Source organism: Manis javanica, chromosome 10 (genome assembly GCF_040802235.1).
Source record: "Manis javanica isolate MJ-LG chromosome 10, MJ_LKY, whole genome shotgun sequence".
In the NCBI taxonomy this organism is placed as follows: Eukaryota; Metazoa; Chordata; class Mammalia; order Pholidota; family Manidae; genus Manis; species Manis javanica.
The window spans coordinates 5,378,158-5,398,152 of record NC_133165.1 but is presented as its reverse complement, the minus strand read 5'-3'; the positions used below and the strand labels follow the sequence as shown (position 1 = coordinate 5,398,152).

General features: G+C 42.3%; 1 protein-coding gene across 22 annotated transcripts in view; it reads right to left on the bottom strand.

The window, feature by feature from the left end:
- Positions 1 to 19,995, bottom strand: part of RBFOX1 (RNA binding fox-1 homolog 1) — a 1,840,194-nt gene that overhangs the window by 862,185 nt on the left and 958,014 nt on the right. The gene's annotated exons all lie outside the window — the stretch shown is intronic.

The following is a 19,995-nucleotide window of genomic DNA, read 5'->3' as shown; positions in this document are numbered from 1 at the left end:
AAGACAGGATGGTCTGAGTTCAGGACTGGGGACCGTTATGCGCGGGCAAGGTCACCATGCTTCAAAAGGCTTAGTCCTCAGCTCCACCCTCTACCTTCAACATGCCCTTCAACCTCCCGGGGTAGGTCGGTCAGGCTGAGAATGGTCCTGCTGGCCTGGGACAAACCCAGCCACATCGGGAATGCTCTACTTTCTTTCTCTTGTCCTCCGTACACCTGGGAGGTTTAGTTGAGAAGGAGCTTCTTTTATGGACCTGATCTCCCTTCCTGCCTCTCTCTGTATGCACACGTGAGTGTGCCCGGGAGACCTAGTGTTGGATCAGCGGCGGGCGGGTGGGGAGGAAGGATAAGAAGCTCCTCTTGCAGCCTTTCACCAGAGCTGACTTAAGGTACAGAGTACTTAAAAGCTACTAGTGGGATGTCCTAAAATTCTATCCTGAAATTGCTCCTTGCATCAGAATTCCCCTAGGATCCCTACAGGAGAAGAGGTAAATGTCAAAGACTGATTCATGACTCTCCTGAGCCCTGACTGTGATATCAACTGAATTTCCAGAATGCTCGCCTTAATCTCCCTTAAACAATAACCAACTGAAGAAGTTCTGATGGAAGCCCACCAGAGAGGGTAGCCCACGAGAAGCTTCAAAGCTAGGGCCACATCTTTCAAACGATTCCTCAAGTTGGCATCATACAGCAGCTCAATTAGTCATTCAGCAAAAATGACTGTTACATTTCATGATTTAAAAAAAAAGTCCTGAATTGGGTACCTAATTGCTTTCTTTCCTTCAATTTAAAGCACAAAGGCTTACAATTGGGCTAAAGGAGGTATTTAAGTCCCTAAGCTGTTGCTACTCTATAATCTCTGGTCTGACACAAAAGTTTTAAAACGTTTTTTTCTTTCATTCTGTACATTCAATGCCATTTCTCAGGGAGTAAGTACAGCTCTGACTATAATCACATTTAAGAGGCTATATTTTCACATATTTTTCTGATTCAGAGCATTACCTGAGGGCTTCTGTTTATTCATATTAGAGGCTTTTTCATAGATCTAATTCCCCAGTTCATATCCCTGGGTATAATTCACACGGGTAGCATTTAAGTTCCTCTTAAGGCATTTTTTTTCTGCCTTTCTCTCTTACACTACCTATGTCCTTGATCCGCATAAAAGGATATAATCTTGCTTGTTACCTATATTGTCTGTCTGCGTGGATGAATGTTTCATAACGGGGCTGTTTCTTAAATGGTAAATCTATAAACTTGTAATTCTATTAGACCGAGATATTTAGGTGGATTCAGATTCACCCCATTCGATGTTTCGGCTCTGATTTTCCCAGAACTGATGACAGGTTTGTAAGTAATATTAACTGTCTTTTGTAGTAAATTACATCTTGTAATCACCACAGCGTTCTTCTCTGGCCAGAGCAGTTATCAGCTGAAGCAAATAAAGGGTTTGGAGACTGCCGCTTCCTTGCAGAATGCCAGAAGTCCTCTATAAACACGAGTGTGTGGAATGAGAGGTCATCTTTTGAAAGCTATAATAAGACATGATTGTAACAGAACATGTGACAGGCTGCTTAGCGAGCAGCCTCCTGACAGTGGCTCAGCTGGAGCACGACGCCAGGGGAGGACAGGCGTGGGGGGCGGGAGGAGAACAAAAGCTCGGGGAGTTCTGTCTGCTGGACGTCGTGCCCATCAGCACCAGAATTAATTTTGAGGAAAATGTGTCTTTGAGAGGACAGAAAAATAATAGTCTGTGTTCCGCAAACTTGGGCAATAGGTCCTATAAGGGAGATAAGAAAACTGAGACTACAAAATCCATGAATGGCCTCCGAAACCCCTTCCTGACATGTTCCAGTGCTCCAGCAGACACCCAGATGCTCTGTGTGGTTATTCGGGCTTCTGGGGATGATGATGATATAGTAACTTTTCACATATACTTGCTATGCACCATGGCTTGTGTTCGATTCTGTGCTTGCATTACCTTGTTCAATGTGATTGGCTGACACTTGGTGATGTGTATTAAACATTTATCGTCCTAGGCACTGCTGTAGTTGTCTTTGAGTGGTAATTCATTTACTGTTCACTGCAAGCTAAGCACTCTGTTTTCCTGAGTTTGAGAAATGCAGAAGTGAGAGCTTTATTAAGTTATGCACCTGCTCAGTACATCTGGGAGGTTTAGTTGAGATGGAGCTTCTTTTACAGACCTGATCTCTTCCTCGTCCCTCTCTGTATGTACATGCGTGTGCCTGAGAGACCTAGTCAAGGATAAGAAGAGGGGTGGAAGGGAAGAATAAGATCTCTTGCAGCCTTTCACCAGAGCTGACTTAAGGTATGGAGTGCTCACAAAGCTATTAGTGGAATGTTCTAAGATTTCTATCCTGGTATTGCTCCTTGCATCTAGAATTCCCTTAGGATCCCTACAGGAGAAGAGGTGAGTGGCTGGGATTTGGTCCTGAGCAGTCTAGCTCCACAGTCCCGGCCCTTAACCAGACCCCACCATACTACCTTACAGATAGTATTAGCGACCTGGGAAGAGGTGTTACGGACTAAAAATTTCCCTCCCGAAATTTGTGCATTGAAATCCTGACCCCCATTGCAATGGTAGTAGGAAGTCATCTCGCCTTTTGAGATGATTAGGTGATGCGGGTGGGGCTCTTATGAGACCCCAGAGAGCTCCCCGGCCCCTCCGTCATGTGAGCGCACAATGAGAAGAGGCTGCCGTGCACCAGAAAGCGGGCTCTCACCGGATATGAACAGGCCAGTGCCTTGATCTTGGACTTCCAGACGCCAGAACTGTGAGAAAGAAATTTCTGTTGTTCACAAGCCACATGGCCTATATACTATTTTTGTTACAGCAGCCAGAATGGCTAAGACAAGGGGATACTCTGGTCGGTGCCATTTACATGGGAAGCAGCTGAGGCTCTCGGGCGCTAAATGCCAGGAGCGCCCCTGCTGGCTGCAGAAGGGGGTTCCTAGGTCCCCTAGGCTTCCAGCTGCCTCGTCAGTGTCTGTGGCCCTTGGGTGTGTTGCTTAGTGTGTGTGTGTGTGTGTGTGTGTGTGTGTGTGTGTGTGTGTGTGTGTGTGTGTGTGTAAAGGTTCCTTATTATTCTGAGGCAAGCAGGGGATTCCGAGATGAATGCATACGTTCCCAGAGTATTTTAATTCACCAGTCAGAAACAGTTCAGCAGTAGAAAATATTTGGAAAGAATCTTCATTAGCTTGATATCACTGAAATCCAAATTCTGTTTCTAGAAGAAGATGCTACTACTATACCCCGGGTCACAATTTCACTAATGCACACAACCAGCAGAGGCCCCCTGGCTGCCTGTACATTTAAAATGCAGATTTCCTTTACTTAAACTTCTGGAAAGCAGCAAGAACAGCACAGTCATCAACACTTAGGCACTGGATAATGATCTGGAATGTGCTTCGACGCGAACGTTGGGCTGGAATAATAAAATCATTCAAGGTAAGGCCACAGATAATGCGAAATGTCCACGTCAGAGTGTTTGGAACAAAGATTGGTAAAACATTAAAAAGAATTAAAAAGCATTCATCGTTTCGCCTCCAGAGGGAACTACTATTAACATTTTGAGGTGGGGTTTGTCAGTTTTCAGTCTACAGACGGTAAACAGAGTTATAATAAATATGAGCATACTTCATGGTATTGATTTTTGGCATTCTTTATATCTATTAAGAAATGTTTCTTTTGACTAAATATTCTTAAAAACCATCATTTTGAATGGCCATGTGTTGTTTAACTTGATACATCGTAATGTATTGAACAAGTCAGCTTTTATTGACACTTGAGATGTGCCTTAGTTTTTGCTGTTGTATTAATCCTGGGGTAATCAGCTTTGTATTTATGCACCTGACCTTCTCTGTTTATTTCCTAAGGATTGACTACCAGGAGATGGTAAGAATATTGGTTTTATGCTGTTGACTGCAGCATTATTTGTAAAAGCCAATAAATTAAAGCTAATCTAAATGTTTATTAGTAGGACACCAGTTAAAAAATAATCATGATCCTATTAACCTAAAATATTGTGCCATCATTTAAAATACTAAGTTAAAACTTTATCTCCAGACAAGAAAAGATGTCTTATCATATATTTGAGTCTTAAAAGCAAGTTAAAACCTATGTGCAGTCTGATCACATTTAAAAGCCGTACATATTTCTGGACATACATGCTGCATAAGTGATATGTGTGAGGCGTGACTATGTGAATGTGTACGTGTTGGCGCATGTGCAGACACATTTGTAAGGATGCCCTCAGCCCGAAGTAAGAGAAAACCCAGTTTGACTCACAGTGACCATAAAGATGTTAATCAGTCTTAAACAAAAACTCCTGGAGAAAGGGGTGCCCTTGGCTTGTTCAGCAACTCTCCGATCCGACAAAGATCCAAACGCTTTCTGTGTTTCTATCCCCCCATCCTCAGTCCAGCCCAATAGGCTTTCGTCCTGAAGATTGACCTCAGGGCACCAAGCTGACCACAGCAGCTCCAGTCATGGGCACCACGCCCAGCACCACGGAGGCGATGGTCCCTACAGCCAGGGGTGAGCGCCTCACGGGGTCACCCTTTAAAGCGGAAGACACCTGCCCTGCTCCCTCTGAATCGCTGCCTCGTCAGCTGGAACTGGGCCCGAGTTGCCAGGGAGGCTACTTAAGGGAGGATCTGGCCTTTCTAGGTGGATATGGGAGAGAAGAAAGGAAAGGGGGCAGTTTTCATCCCTTTTGGGTATAGAACTCACAAACCTTACTGACAGCAAGAAAAGGGACTGGATGAATACGCACCAAACTACCGCTCTGGCTATCCTTGGACGCTGGAGTCTGCATGAAGATTAAAGAACGTTCTTTGGTAATTTATAAATGTGCTAGGTTACATTTTATAGAGTGGATGTAAATGCCTTTTGTAATTTCTCCAGAAAAAAGAAAAGAACACCGTATTCCTAGTTGTGGTTTTAGTGACAAATGGCTACTGCAGGAGACAAAAAAAATCAGATTTTTATCACGTTGAAAAAGGCTTTCCAGTAAGTCTCCCTCTTGACAGTCCATTCATTCAGAAAACTCTGTTCACAGAAGAAAGCATTAGCTATCCATGCTTTACTTATAGCGGTGTGTGTGTGTGTGTGTGTTATGTTTATATATCTTTATGTCTATATCTATATTTATCTATCCATCTCTACAAAATCATATTAATATTAGCAAATCTCAACTGGAGGTGATTTTGTACACCAGGGGACATTGTGTGTGTGTATACACATGTGTGCATATATATATATATTCAAGAAGGAACAACACCTTTGTTCAGAGCCCAGCTTAGATATTCAACTTAAGAGACTATCAGAATTAGTTCTGTGTATGTTATGATTGTCCAGGTCACCAATATACAACACATAAAGAAGTCTATGAAACTGGAGTTGTTTTTCTATTCCTTTTATTCTGAAGTTCCATCCTCGTTAACAGTTACTTGTCTCAGAGTTAAGGTTGAATCAGAGAGCAAAAAGGCAGGCACAGAGAAGCACCCCTCCTTTGGTAGAATCCTATTTTTTGCCAAATGGGAGGTTTGATGCCCCTTGGCATATTTAAGTTATCCGTGTAGGCTGTCACAAAGAGGCACCCCAGGGTCAAAGTCAGTATGAAGTGCCTAGACAGTTCAATGGGGACAGAATAGTGTTTTCAACAAATGGCACTGGGACAGCTGGATATCCACATGCAAAAGCCTATCGAAGGCAAACTCATACTTCACGTCCCACATAAAAATTAACTGAAAATGGATCACAGACCTAAATAATAGAATACTCTGCAACTTTTAGCAGAACACCAGAGTAAATCTTTGTGACTTTGGAGAAGGCAATAGATTGTTAGATATGACACCAAAAGATTAAGCAATAAAAGAAAAAAGTAGGTAAATTGGACTTCATCAAAATGAAAAATGTTTGTGCTGCAAAATAATTCCATCTAAAAAGTAAAAAGGCACTCCCAGAATGGGAGAAACTGTTTTCAAGTCATACATATATAAAATGAGAAACTTCTATTCTGAATGTATAAAGAACCACATAATTCAATAACCACATTTAATAAAAAAGACAGCCCACTTTAAAACTGGATAAAGGATTCAAACAAACATGTATCCAAAAAATATACATGAATAATCAGTAAGTACCTAAAGAGATGTCTAATTCTATTAATCATTAGGGAAATGCTCATCATAATGAGATACTATCACATCCACTAGGATAGCTGTAATCAAAAAGGCAGACAATAAGTGTTGACAACGATGTGGAGAAATTGGGCCCGTCCAACATTGGTGGTGGAATGTAAAATGGTGCAGCCACTTTGGAAAGCCGTTTGGCAATTCTTCAAAGTGTTCAACATAGGATTATCATGTGACTCAAACTCTACTCCTAGGTATATATTCAAGAGAAATCAGAGCATGTCCGCAAAAATACTTGAACATGAATGTTCACAGGAGTGTTATTCATAATAGCCAAAAGGGGAAACAACTCAAACATCCATCAACTTCAAAACAAGACAAACAAAATGTGGTATATTCATATAATGAAATATTTGGCCACAAAAAGGAATGCTACTCTGAGATATGCTGTAACATGGAACCTTGAAAACACTATGCTAAGTGAAAGAAACTAAACACAAACGACCACATGTTACATTATTTCATTTATATGAAATACCCAGAACGGGCAAATCAATAGAGACCTAAAGTGGAATGGGGGTTGCTTAGGACTGGGGCATAGAGGTGGGGGGGAGGAGGGTATGCTGCAGAGTGACTACTAATGGGTACAAGGTTTCATTCTGGGGTGATGAAAATACTATCTAGATTGTACTGATGTTTGCTCAACTCTGTGAATACAATAAGAACCATAGGATTGTACAATTTAGAATGGGTGAATTTTGTGGTATATGAATACCCTCTGGTATGTGAATCTCAATAAAGATGCTTAAAAAAACAGTACAAAGAATTGTGAGTTGCTCATGTAATTGTATATTAATGATATCAAAATAAATAAATAAATAAATAAATAAATAAAAATAAAAAGATGTGTGGCTGTGAGCTCCTGAAGCTGTACACTATACAATCTGAACATACTTACTTAGTGGTACTTGCCCTTGTGGCATTGTCCCAAATGGTTTAAAACATGAATTAGTACCAATAATTCCCAAATAGGAGATTTCACATCAAAACCTAGATATATTTGGATTTTCTTGGAAAATCAGAAGATCTGGCACATTTTTTCTTGGAAAATCAGAAGGATCCTTTATCCTTACATGTCAGCAATCTGTTAGAGCTGAGCAGCCTCTTCACCTGTAACATTTACTGTCCAGTTTGCCACAGACCCCACCACTCCCTTTTGTACTATTACCTAAAATTAAAAGTCAGCCACCTTTTATAATTGTACCTGTATTGTTGTTTTTCTTATGAAATTGTTAAGGAAAAGGAAAATATTGGAACTGGCCTGCTTCCCCAGTCACTGAGTATGGCTGTGCAGACTGTTTTAGTGAATCCTGAGCCCCATGTTCCCTCCCTCATTTACCAGGGACCAAAATCTTTTTATTTTCTGACTGTACCTTCCCGGGCACTTTATCCTCTCACTAGACAAAGGATTTGCTTCTATCTCTTCTTGATAAGGTCCTGTCATTCTTTATGAATTGCTTCTCCACTTCAATACTATGAGGATGCATTCCGTGGATACAGATCAACTCAAGAGTCCTCCGACAGTCTCGAGTTCCTAGGTAGTTAATAAATATTCAATCCAAGTTGCAACATTAGGAGGAGGGGGGCCACTTCTAAGGATGATACTGAAGGGCGAAATAAACAGAAGCAGTGGGGTTGGGTGAGGTCTGAGATCCCAGTAAAAAGTCAGGCAATGGGAGGCAGATACGCTAAGCATGCTCCCTGCATTTCCACCATCCACCATTACTGCCTTTGCAAGGTTGCCGTACCTGCGGTCCTCACTTAAAACCTGACTTGCTCTCATCACCTGTCTTTCTATTTATTAACCAATTACTCTTATATCTGCTCCAGTGCTATTGAATGGTATGCCTTTGTCAAAAAAAGAAAAATAAAATAAAATCTTACTTCTTACAAGCAACTCACATTTTCATTCAAATAAACGAAACAAGAAAAAAGAGATAGCTCTTCTATTCCTACCGTAAATTTAAAAAAAACAGGAATGCAATCATAAAGGTAACCAGGAAAATAAAAGCAAACCAACAAAGCAAGATTAGTCAGTTCTAGCTATATGCCATTGTTTGCCTGAGGCCCAGCTCCCTTTATTACAAGGGGGAGTGGAAAATTTCATTAAAGGTAACGTATCACCAAACTGAAAATTTCCTCCTCAGGTAATCAGGAGGCATAAGAAAAGTGAAAACCTAATCATTTCCTTGCTCTGTGATTCTACATTATTTTAACCCTTTCTTTTAGCATTAAACGACCCCTGAACTTGCACTGCATATTGAGTGACATATCCTAGGCTACATGTGAGGACGCCCTGGAGCAAAGAGAGGGCGGTATTGGGGGAGATGGGCCAACCCTTCCTTCCACAAGGAGGAAAGTTAGTCAGCAACTTGCCTCCGTGAGTGGGAAAGCTACAATCACAACACTGCCTCCCAAGGTAAATGCATCCGCAGAAGAATAAGCCCACAGGCCTATTTCATCTGCCTGTGGCATTTTTGCATACATGCATGCACGCACACACACACAGAGTTGTTCAGGGGACTGTGAGCTTTAGGGCCAGACGTGCAGATTCCATCACTTAGTAGCTGCGTCTTAGCTACTATGTAAAGTGGGAACCCAGATATTCACCAAAGAGGAGGACCACAGTCACTATATATGCAGCACCCAGCTTGCTGCCCCAGACCCGACAGGAGCCATGTAATTCGTGCCTATTATTCTCTCAGTCTTCCCACATTGAAATATCACAGAGCAGCTAAAGAAAGGAAAAACAGTGTTCTCTTCTGCCTTTGGTTCCCTCCCACACTTTCTAGTTTCTTGGAAATTTTATGGATCTGTGAAATCCCAAAGTTTGAGAACCACTGCCACACATTACACACATTTTTCTTTGAAGCCAAAAATTGCAGAAAGTGGTACCCAAAGGGACACAGGAAAAAGGTCATCGGGGGCCTCTGGATATCGAACTTATGCATATTCTTCTGTTTAGGAAAATAGGTATGCCTGATTCTAGGAAGTACATATATCTTCAAAACTATGGCTCCAAAGTGTCCTGGATTTTGTTTGAGAGCATGTGTGTTTGTGCATGTGGGTCTGTATTTGTGTATGGGTGTAAATGTAGTTATCCTTTAAAGAAGGAGATAAGATTGCTGTGTCAACAAAATGCTATCCATCCATCCATCCATTCATTCAACACATATTTATTATCTATTATGTACCACAAATTGTACTAGGTTCTGGGAATAAATGAACCAAAATAAAGTCATTTCATAGACATTAACACCTCACAAAAAAAACCCCAAATATCCATGAGTTAATCTCACGAATATATGTCAAACTTAAACTGCCATTAATGCTAGAAAAAGAGGCAGGTGCAGCCATAAGACATATCACAATAGGGTTCCATTTGGTCTGGCTGGGGTGTCAGGGATGCTACACCCAGAGAAAATGATGCTTAGTAAAAATCCAAAGGTTTGGGGACCCGACAAAGCAAAGTAGAGAAGACTAAGTATTTTATGCAAATGCAGCAACCATCATGTAAATGTAGACAGTAGCCTGAAGATGAGGGATAGGAGGAGCTGCTACAAATAAAGATAACAATCTAATAGCAACAACTAATACATTTCACCATGTGTTTACTTTCTGAACAGATGCTATGTGAATTGTTTTCCATCAATAATCTCATGTAGGCCTCATAACAACCCATGAGGTAAGTCCGTGTAGCAGTGATTGACACAGCTCACCGATCCCTGTGAGCCCTCAGCTTCCAGACACTGGGCAAGATTGCAACCCATGGTCCTCTGTGGTCGGGCAGTTGTCCATGACCCATGTTGGCCAATGAGATGTGAGCAGAGCTGATGGGTGCCCCTTCTCAGCTAAGTGTTAATTTTGGCACTATATCTTGCAGATGACTCTTTTTCCTCTGCTAAGGTGACCAGCAGTAATTCAGATGGTGGCTTCTCCGTACGTCTGGAGTGCATCTGACGTGGAACACGGCCCACGGAATTAACGAAAACTACACCTTTGTTATTTGGAGCTACTGAATTGTGGGGTTGGTTTTACTACCGCATATCCTAGTCACCCTGTTCTCCCACACAAGTATATTCGCCTGCTTCTTACCAATGCCAAACCCAAGTTGGGAGAGATTGTATAACTTCCCAAGCGTGAAAAAAACAATTACGTGGTGGGGCCGGCACTGGGACGTGCGCAGTCTAACTCGGGTGTTCTCATCTTAATTGCTACACTTAAGTTAGATGTGGGAATGTGTGACCCATTTTGCCATTGGTCATTTCTTAGAACTGTGCAACTCTTGTTATAAAAAAAGGCACCACCAATACGGTGTGCAAGTTTCTGAATCACGAAACAAATACTCTCACTAAATCCAGTACCATGCCAAGACCCTTTGAGGACACTTAGGAGGAAGTTGAGGAAATTTACACCTGCAGATACTCTCCTTTCCTATTTTCTAGAAAGATTCCTGGTATGCATGCAAATATTCTCTGAATTCAGAGATAAAGAGGCCTCCAGCTAGGCACAATAAAGCCAATTTAGCTTCTTACAGCTGAAACTGCTTTGTGAAATAATCCTGTCGAACTCTCCACTAAATGAGTTACAAACTAGTTGCATGGGGCTTCCATTGAATTTACTAGTGAACGCTATAAAAGACAATTGTCTATGAACCAGGTACATCAAATACAGGCCTGCTACTGTGTAAAAGCTCGGAATTCTGCACCACCTACACACATAAAGAAAATTAGCTTTTGATTGAAAGGAAGCACTATTGAAACACCCCAGGGGAGGAAAAAGAAACAATATAAATGAATGACACCTACAGGCAAATCCAATCGTTGAGGCCATTTGGCTAAGGACTTTTCTTAGACTGAAAGGAAGAGAAAAGTACATTTTCTGAGGATCATGAAAGGTAATCGAACCGACCCAAAGGCAAAGTAGTTGCTCTTGAAATTCTCAGCAAGGAGGGTTTAAATATGCCACGAAGACTTGAAAGAAAAGTTCCCCAGAACTCCATCCCGAGTATTTAATGCTGCAAAAAAAGGGTGACATGCCTCAGTGCTTGCTTCCTTCTCTGGACCGTCCTATTTCCACTTGTCTCTTCTCTTTCCTTTTCTTTTACTTTTAAGACTTTCAACCAAGACTTAAGAGTTACTTCTCAATCTTTCTAACATTGTTAGAAGGGGAGTGAGTGGTTGACATCGGTTATTACTGATATTTTTCTTCAAGCTTATGATACAGGTACAGGTATGATTCCATGATCTTTTGCCAAATATTATCAAAGTGTGTTTTCTTTTCTGGCGCTGATATTCCAACCGGTTGCTATGGCTCTGCAGAAGGGGTCGAGCCAAAATCTGGTTTGGTTTTTAAAACAAATAAAATGAGAGAATTAGAAATGCAGGGTTTCCCTATCATAAGTGCAGTAACCAATGCAGATGAGGTTGCACCTCAGTGGGTGAAAAGCTGATGAAGAGGCTATTTATGCAGTCTTCAAGTATAGGCCCACAGATTACTGTGCAATTACTAGACTAGTTTATACTGGGGCCATCTGCCAGTTGCCAAGTGATCATCAATGATGGGACAAATTGGCATGAAGTGCCTCCAGGTAAGATACAATGGGAAAAAGGCATCAGCACCTGTGCAGTGTGCTCTTGACAAGATGATGAAGTTGCCTCTGACCATGGGAAAACATTCGGATAGATCCTCATTTTGAAATATTCTATGAGGAAGTTGTCCAGGGCTGTTCAAAATGTCCATGTAGCACAAGATAAAGAATGGTGTGTGTGTGTCGGGGTGGGGACTTTTCTAGATCAAAGACAAGACAGTTATAGAACAAATGCACTATATAGTCCTTAACAGTATCTTGAACTAAAATAATAATAACAATTGAATTGTGATTCTGTAAGAAAATACTCTTAGTGTCTGCAATTTTCAAATAGGACAATATCTATAAGGGAGACAGTACAAAGAGAAGGTTGATGTCACAGAACGTTAACAATTGGTGAACCTCGGTGAAAGGTATGTGAGTCTTCACGTATATCTTTAATTTTCCTACAGGTTTTCATTAAACAAGAAAGTTGGGAAAAAGAGACATCATTTGCTCAAAAAATCATTTTTATATTTTTTACATTAAAAACCTATTCTAACGTAGAACTCTATGTCTTACTCATCCATCACGCCTCTAGCTTCTTCTAGCATTAACACGCCTTGGAGAAACTCCCCTTTTCCTATAATCAGTTTATATGGTTGTGGTGGTGCTCACCCCAAACCTTGCCTCTTAGAATGGGTGAACAACTGAGGTCAGCCCAGGACTTATCTTGAACCACTGAAATAACATTATTTTTGTCACCAGACTCCTAAGTTGGTAGGTATAAGTTCACACCTGTTGGGTGCCGTGTTGCCGTTTCAAGGGAACAGCCTGAAAATACAGCCAATACGGAGGAATGACTGCCTGTGGGAAGAGATGCTCCTGGCAAAATCCTCTGAGCATCTCGATTGAGCTTTGCTCCAAACCTGCTATGTATCTAGATGTTTCAATCACATCAGCCAATATATATATTTTTCAAGCCTGTTCAAGTCAGATGCATGTCACATACCACCAAAAAGCTCTCTGAGTAATAGAAATCAGTGAAACATCATCCATGCGTGATACACAAAGTTGTGACACTTTGGAGATCATTCCCGGGTGGACATGAACTGCTAGTTCAATTCATTTTGTGTCATCTTAAGGACTAATGCTTCTATCTCTGCAGAATAAAGACTACCCCGAGGGTGCGAGGTGGGCTGCTAAAGGAAGTTGTTCTCACATCTCACATCTGACTGAACTGGGATTTTCCTAATACTCTAGGTGGAACAATGTCTAAGTTTATTGTAACAGACTTGTTTCTGACAATGGATGTATAAGCAAATGTTACAAATTTCAAGTTACATATAAATGTTTACTATTAAATATAGCTAATACTGTTTTACATGTTGTGGTATATAATTTCACTTGTTGGAGAAAGTGTGTCCCACTGTTTTAAAAAGGAAAACCTATTGCTTAAAGTTATCTGTAGACACTTGCATTAGAAGAGAATTACATACAATACTACTAAGACATGATATGGCTGTAATACTCACAAATACCTATTCTACACAACTTCCCTAAAATTCTCAACTTTAATGCATAGACTTCTACTCAAATTGTCTGAGCATCAGAGGAAAAAAATCTAAATTGGTTTTGCAGTGATGGCCAGTGAGGGGCATCTGTTCTTGCTCCCTTTGAACTGCAGCAACAGATGCATGATTACAGGAGCAAATGTGTGTCATTCTGAGCATTCACCATTGTTTACTGCACTATTCTTGAACAGTAAAAGTTTGTGTCTTTGATCTAACGTAGTACAATCAAAGGAGTGGAAGCATCCCACCCAGGCCATCACAGGGAATTAGGCAGAGCTCAAAGTCGCAAAGGCCAGAGACTTCCAAAACATGTCAAGATGAAAAATGGGACTTGAAACATTTCTTACGAGTGTGACATGGTGTCCATGGTTTTACTCGGAAGGACAGGGAATGTAAGTCCACCTTGGAATTAAAATGGAAATACAGGCAAAGTAAACACCAAGCAAAAGAGAAGAATCCAGGATTTTCAAAAGCATAGAGGAGCATCTCACACAGGAAACAGGTGTAATTAAAATACTGAATGACTATGCTACAAAAATATCTCTTACTTCACACATGTGCATGACAATGATGACCCTCTGTTAAGGAGATGCTTAGGAAAAATACCCTCAAGGACACTAGGATTCCCGGTCCTGCAGCAGAATGATTTTATTTTTCCTTTGCATGAAAATGGCTCAGATTAAGGTTCTGAACATTGTGCTTAGTTAAGGCACATGGAGATACAGAGCCTCTCCATACTTGGAAGAGGACATGTCTACAAAGCCTCATCAGGTGTCCCTCTGCTGGAGAATCCTTTTCACCTGCCCTTCTTGAGCATAAGTACTTGAATCTCAGTTTTCAACACAGCATATAATCGTTGCCTAAGGAAGGAAGAAAATGACCAAAGACCCTCACCTGTTGTAGAAATGGTAGTTCAGTGTGGGGGGGTCTGCTGGAGGCTGGGGGCAAAACACTCTGGTGGGCCCACCCCTTAATAATCAGGTCTAGACTGGCCCTTCCATCAGAGGTAAGGATTCCCACCTTCCAGCTGATGGTAGGGCTGGGAATGACTGGGGGATATCTGGGCTGTTGTACTTTAAAAGCAAACAGCCTAAGCAGGCTTTCTGCTGCCCTCACATTCCTCTCCTATTAAAGGCAAAATAATGAAATGTGTGGTTTGATCACACCCAGAACGCCCCCTTTGCTGGGCCCAGAAGTCCATCTCACATGATTGCACTTATGGTCTATTGAGAAAATAGATGTGATTACACCGGGCACAATGCCTACCACAGAGCTGGAACACAAAATATACCAGGAGCTTTGACTCAGTTATGTTTCCTTCTGAATAACCTTTTAGTATTTGTGGTTTATTGTTTCTTAAAGACCCCCAGACTCAGGAATCCCAAGTTTTTTTTAATTCTTATTTTCATGTTATTTTTCTAATTTTGTAGCTTTCTCATTTACCAAACTGGACTGGTGGTGATACAATTACCTTTCTTTACAAACAAGTGCAGCCAAACTCATTAGCCTTTAACATTTTCCAATCCTATTATTTGCAGATTCCCCTACTTTTCAATGAATAAATAAAACAGGCTTGGATTGAAACATTTATTTTGGCATCACACCACCTAATTAAACTGCAGGTTCATTAGGCTGTAGCAGACTGCTGAAAAGTAATGTAATTGACCTATTAAAAGTTACTACTTTGGTTCAGTTTTCTAAGCTACGAGGAATTACACTGTGATTTAAAATGCCTAGTTACCTTGACAAAACCAGCTGGAGAGCAAAGAATTAAGAGTTACAGAGAAGGGAGAAAATCCAATCAGAAAGGAAACAGGTAACAAGATGTTCTCCCCAATCATCATTCATTGGAAGACAGCAATAAAACGTAAAATGGAAGCTAATAAAGCTCTAGTTATTTCTTCCATTGACTAAATGGTGTTCATATGCAGGGGTTAGTGAGAGGCGGTCTCCCAACACGCAGCAGTGAGGTGGTTTAAGGAGCAGACCATTGTTCATCCAGGGCCATTCCCCTTGTTTGGCTTCAGCAAGCCAACTGCTCTGGAAGAAGCCACCCCTTTCCCAGTCTCAGAGCACAGGTGGGATGAAGTGGTAAATCCTGGTCCTGAGGTTGTGCGCGTACACCAAGATGGCCAATCAGAACACCACATATCCCTGACCACAGTGATTGATTCATTCCCAGACCAATCAGAACTACTCCTGGGCCTTCTGCTGGAGTGACTGGGGGTGGGAGGGACACCTCTGTAGTCCAGCTGGTGTTCTGAGGGCAGAATACCTGCCTCTGCTGGTAGCCGTCTGCCACCTTGTGGGGGGGACTCATCTAAGAATGGAGTCAGTTCTGAAGAGAGAGGCAGGATATGGGTGAGAGAAAGAGAGCGCACGAGAGAAAGACAAAGCAAGAACAGAGAACTGTATTTCTTCTCCTGCCATATTTTCACCAACCCTCATGTGCTTGGCGTCCCTGTTCCAGGTCTAGGCCATCTCTGAATGTGTGGATGAGCCCCTCAAGCTTTCTTCACCAGATGCCCTTCCCTAAAATCACTCAAATCACCTCATTCATTTGTTCATTCGTGTATTACTACATTCAATATGTTTCATTTCCCCAGTGTTTCCCAGGCCCTTTGCTAAGCACAGAAGATACAGTAGAAAGCAGCTCACACGTGTTCTACGATTTTATGAAGTTGAGAGTTGGCTAGCTGTTAGTAAAAAAGTCACATGCATAACTATGGAACTGCATGGTGCTGTAGGCACATTTAAGGGGAGACCTAATTGAATGCAGAATTGGGTAAGCCAGGGAAGGTCTCTTTGAAGAGGTGACACTGATGGGACGATATAAAGAATGAGACATGGCCAGAGAGCGAATAGAGAGGCAGCAGCAGTATTCCTGACGAGGAGCAGGATACAGACACCCCAACTTGGTGTATCTGGGTGACTTGGAAGACTAGTGAGAACATAGTGTGACCAGGGGTGGAGCGACATGAGACTGGAGAGCAACAGCAGATTCTGCAGCTTCTTGCACAGGAAAGGAGGCAGTGCCATTCTGAATGCCAAGAGAAGCCATTAGAAATCATCGCCTACCATCAAAGGAGAATCTCTTTCTGATGGTGGCAGTCGGCTGACTGGCTTGTTTCTACATATTTGCTGCCCCTTTAAGGACACCCTGAAACAACTAAAGGTGCTTTGAGGGGTATTTCTGACAACTGGGAAAATGCTGGCTTTAGATGCTATCATTTAAAATGGACTTTGTGACCTCTGATTGGGAGGGCCAGGACCAATGGCTTCAAGGACATTTTATCCACCAGACTCTACATGCAGCATCAGGCCCTTTGAGTTCCAAGGTCATCCAGTAATATTTGAAAATCAAAACTAAAAAATTATTATCTCTAACACTCCAAGCAGCGAAGTCAAATTTAATAACTGCTTAATTACATTCCTCCAAAATGCAACATTATGTCAGCATCATTACCTGTTAAGTTTAGGATTCATAAATACTTTATTATGTTGGCAGGTAAAGTTGTAGGGTTATTTTTTCTCCTATGAGAATTTCTAAGTTTATGAGACGGTTGCTGAGAAATAGTAGCTAATCATCATAAATTAAATGAGTTATTAAGAGTTAATGCACATTAATAGCAAGATTATAAAAAGTATTCCAAACTTATACTGTAATAAAATTGTGTTTTAAATCGAATTTGGGCACATTTTCATACAGCCTATATCAGGTTTTCTCCACCTTGGCACTACTAACATTTTGGACCAGATAATTCTTCATCCTGGGAGGGTCTGTCCTGTGGCTTATATGACTTGTGGCAGCGTCCCTGGCTGCCACAGTAGATGCCACTGGCAACAGTGCCCCCAACTGTGACCACCAAAAATATCTCCAAACATTGCCAAATGGCCTATAGGACAGGGGGACCGAAAGTGGCTCCACTGAGAACAACTGGCTTGTATGAATACCTTGGGCAAACGAAACGCATGAAAAGTCCCCGATATAATCAACAATTGCTCCCTGGAGGGACAGAACACCAAAGCTAAGAATCTGGGACACAGACCCAATTTTCACAAAGTTCAAGAGTCTCTGGTGAAAATCTACCTTTGGTTCCAGGTGACCTCCATGAACACAGCTGAGAGTCCCTCATTAGTGAGCTAAGCAGGACACATGAGCAAGGCCCCATCAGCAGCTGGGGAATCAATAGGTCGCCTGTTTAGGAGAAGGCCGGGTGGTATTTTCATAGTGAAGCAACGTGACCAACATGGAAAGATCAATATCTCCCCGCTGCGAGGCACGGCCCGTCCCTCATCAGCCCTTGTGTGTGGTCTGTTTCTCGTCGGTTGGACGGCAGGGTCCATGGCAGACCTCCCGGGGGAAGGGCGAGCCTCCTTTCCCGAGACAACAGTCAACATGGCAGAGGACCGACTCTGTGCCAGCCGCCGGGAGCAAAAGCACCGAGAGGAACAGCCCACAAGGACTTTTGTAAATGACCACCTGCTCTGCCAGAGGGGAAGCAGGCAAGGGTGCTGGGATTGGGCTCCACAGTGGTCGTCAGGAAAGCAAAGGAACAGCGCGCTAAGTAGGAGATGGATTTGAAAGCACAGCCAGGCTTTGCAACCCACCAAAGGGCGGCTTCCTAACAGAGCAGACCGCAGGGGAGGCTGGCATGGTCCACATGGACCCCGGTGGGCTCTGGCTCGCCCCCCCTGGACCTTACAGTCTGCAGGGGGGAGTGAGGCGGTGGCACGGCGTGGAAGGCAGGGGTTAAAAGGGGAAGGGAAAAGGGAATGGGGTTGGAGACACATTCGGCACATCCTCCTCAAATCATACTGTTTCCCACACCCTTCATCAAAAGCAAAATATACTTCAAAAGAGTTCAGAGGCTCACCTTTGTGAGGACAACTCTGGAGAAGGAAGGGCAGAAGCCCCAGTGAGATGATGCCTGGGGGGAATGTGGCTCTGCTCACTTTAATTCTCTTCCTGTAAACTTTCAATTCCATTCAGGTGTCAGTCAAGACCGGGCCTGTTGGGAAGGCCATAGGCTTTGGGCCTAACACACGGGGATTTGGATCTCAGCTCCAGGCCTGGACCACCTGTGTGGGTCCAGGGACTTCACTCAACACCAAGCCCCACGGGGCTCATCGCTGGAAGGTGGTAAGAATAACAACACCTACCTTGCATATCTGCGTCTGGGTTCACTTTATAAACTCCACAAAAGGGTCTTAAAGAGTGGTCCCTTGATATGGTCCTTATGTTCACCCTTTCTGGGACATTTCTGGCTTTATAATACTGAGAAAACATGTATTTCTTTCTTGTTCCCTTATTTGCATGTTTATGAATAGGCTCATAAGGGATTATGTCTTAGAGAGTTTTTAGTCTTGTGTGTATTTATTATTGTGGCTTTGTGTATCAGTGGGGCTTAATGATCAAGTATTCATTGACCACATAAGCAGAAAGTAGCACCCCTCCCCAGAAAGCTGGCCTATCTGTATTACGACTCAGCATTACCTGGAATTAATTATCAACAAACTGAGGCAAATCAAAGTCGTGATGGAAAAAGTCAAACTGTGTAATTCCTCAACAGGTGAACCAGAGTACAAACCGATACATAGGACATGTGCTTTAAAAGACCTCCGGGTAAGCACTGCGGTATAAGGCACTAGAGATGTGGAGGTAAAACGGAAGTATGAGGAAAAACATCATTTCAGTAATTTCATTTTTGAGCATAGATTTTTTTTTTTTAGCGACTAGGAAATATATTTAAAAATCAATACAATGTTGAGTACATGCTTTTTTTTTTGATCCATTTGGTTTGGAGCCTAATAAAAGCAGGGAGCTTGGCCTAGAAAACTCCCTCTCTCTATATATTTGTGTCTCTTTCCCTCTGTGTCTGTCTCTTTTTTCTCCCTCCCTCCCTCTCTCTTCCCCCCACCTCTCTTTCTTCCTTTCTCCTCCTTTCTTTGTCTCCCACAAACACACACGCCATGACAGACATTCTTCCATTCGACACACCGTGTGAGCTCAGGAGAGGACGCCTGTGCTGAATAGAATGTAAAACAGCTTCATTTGTATCATGGATCTTTATTTATTTCTTCTAAACACCCTTAGAAGCACATCGGTGCTCCATTAACTACCCAGCCAAGGACAGAAAGAAGAGAACAGCGTCCATCCATGAGGTAATGAGCCAGGAGATGCTTTCTCCCTCCTGGGGCACCCCAAGGACATTACCGTGCTAACATCGCCCTACCTGCTCTCAGATTCTGACACCGGTGTCCATTTCAAGACATTGCAAGCGTGAGCAAAAATGTTTTGCAGCGACTTGCAGAAGCTTCCTTACACTCCCCAGAACTCCACATAAAGACTAGCTGCATTGCTTAATGTCAACCACCGGTCAGAATGCAGGTAACTGCTTGGTTCACTTGATTGTCTCCAAGAATAAACTGTAAGATTTTTGAGGACAAGGACATCGTCTCATTTTCTGTTACAACACAGAGAAGGAAGTCAACCAGTAGCTCATAAAGGAAATGATCACTCTTGAGTGACATCCTTCCTGAGGGAACCCATCCTTTACTAGTTGGGTAACCTTGTCCAAGTTACTTCAGCTCCCAAAGCCCTGGTTTTCTCATCTGTGATGTGTGGATATGGATA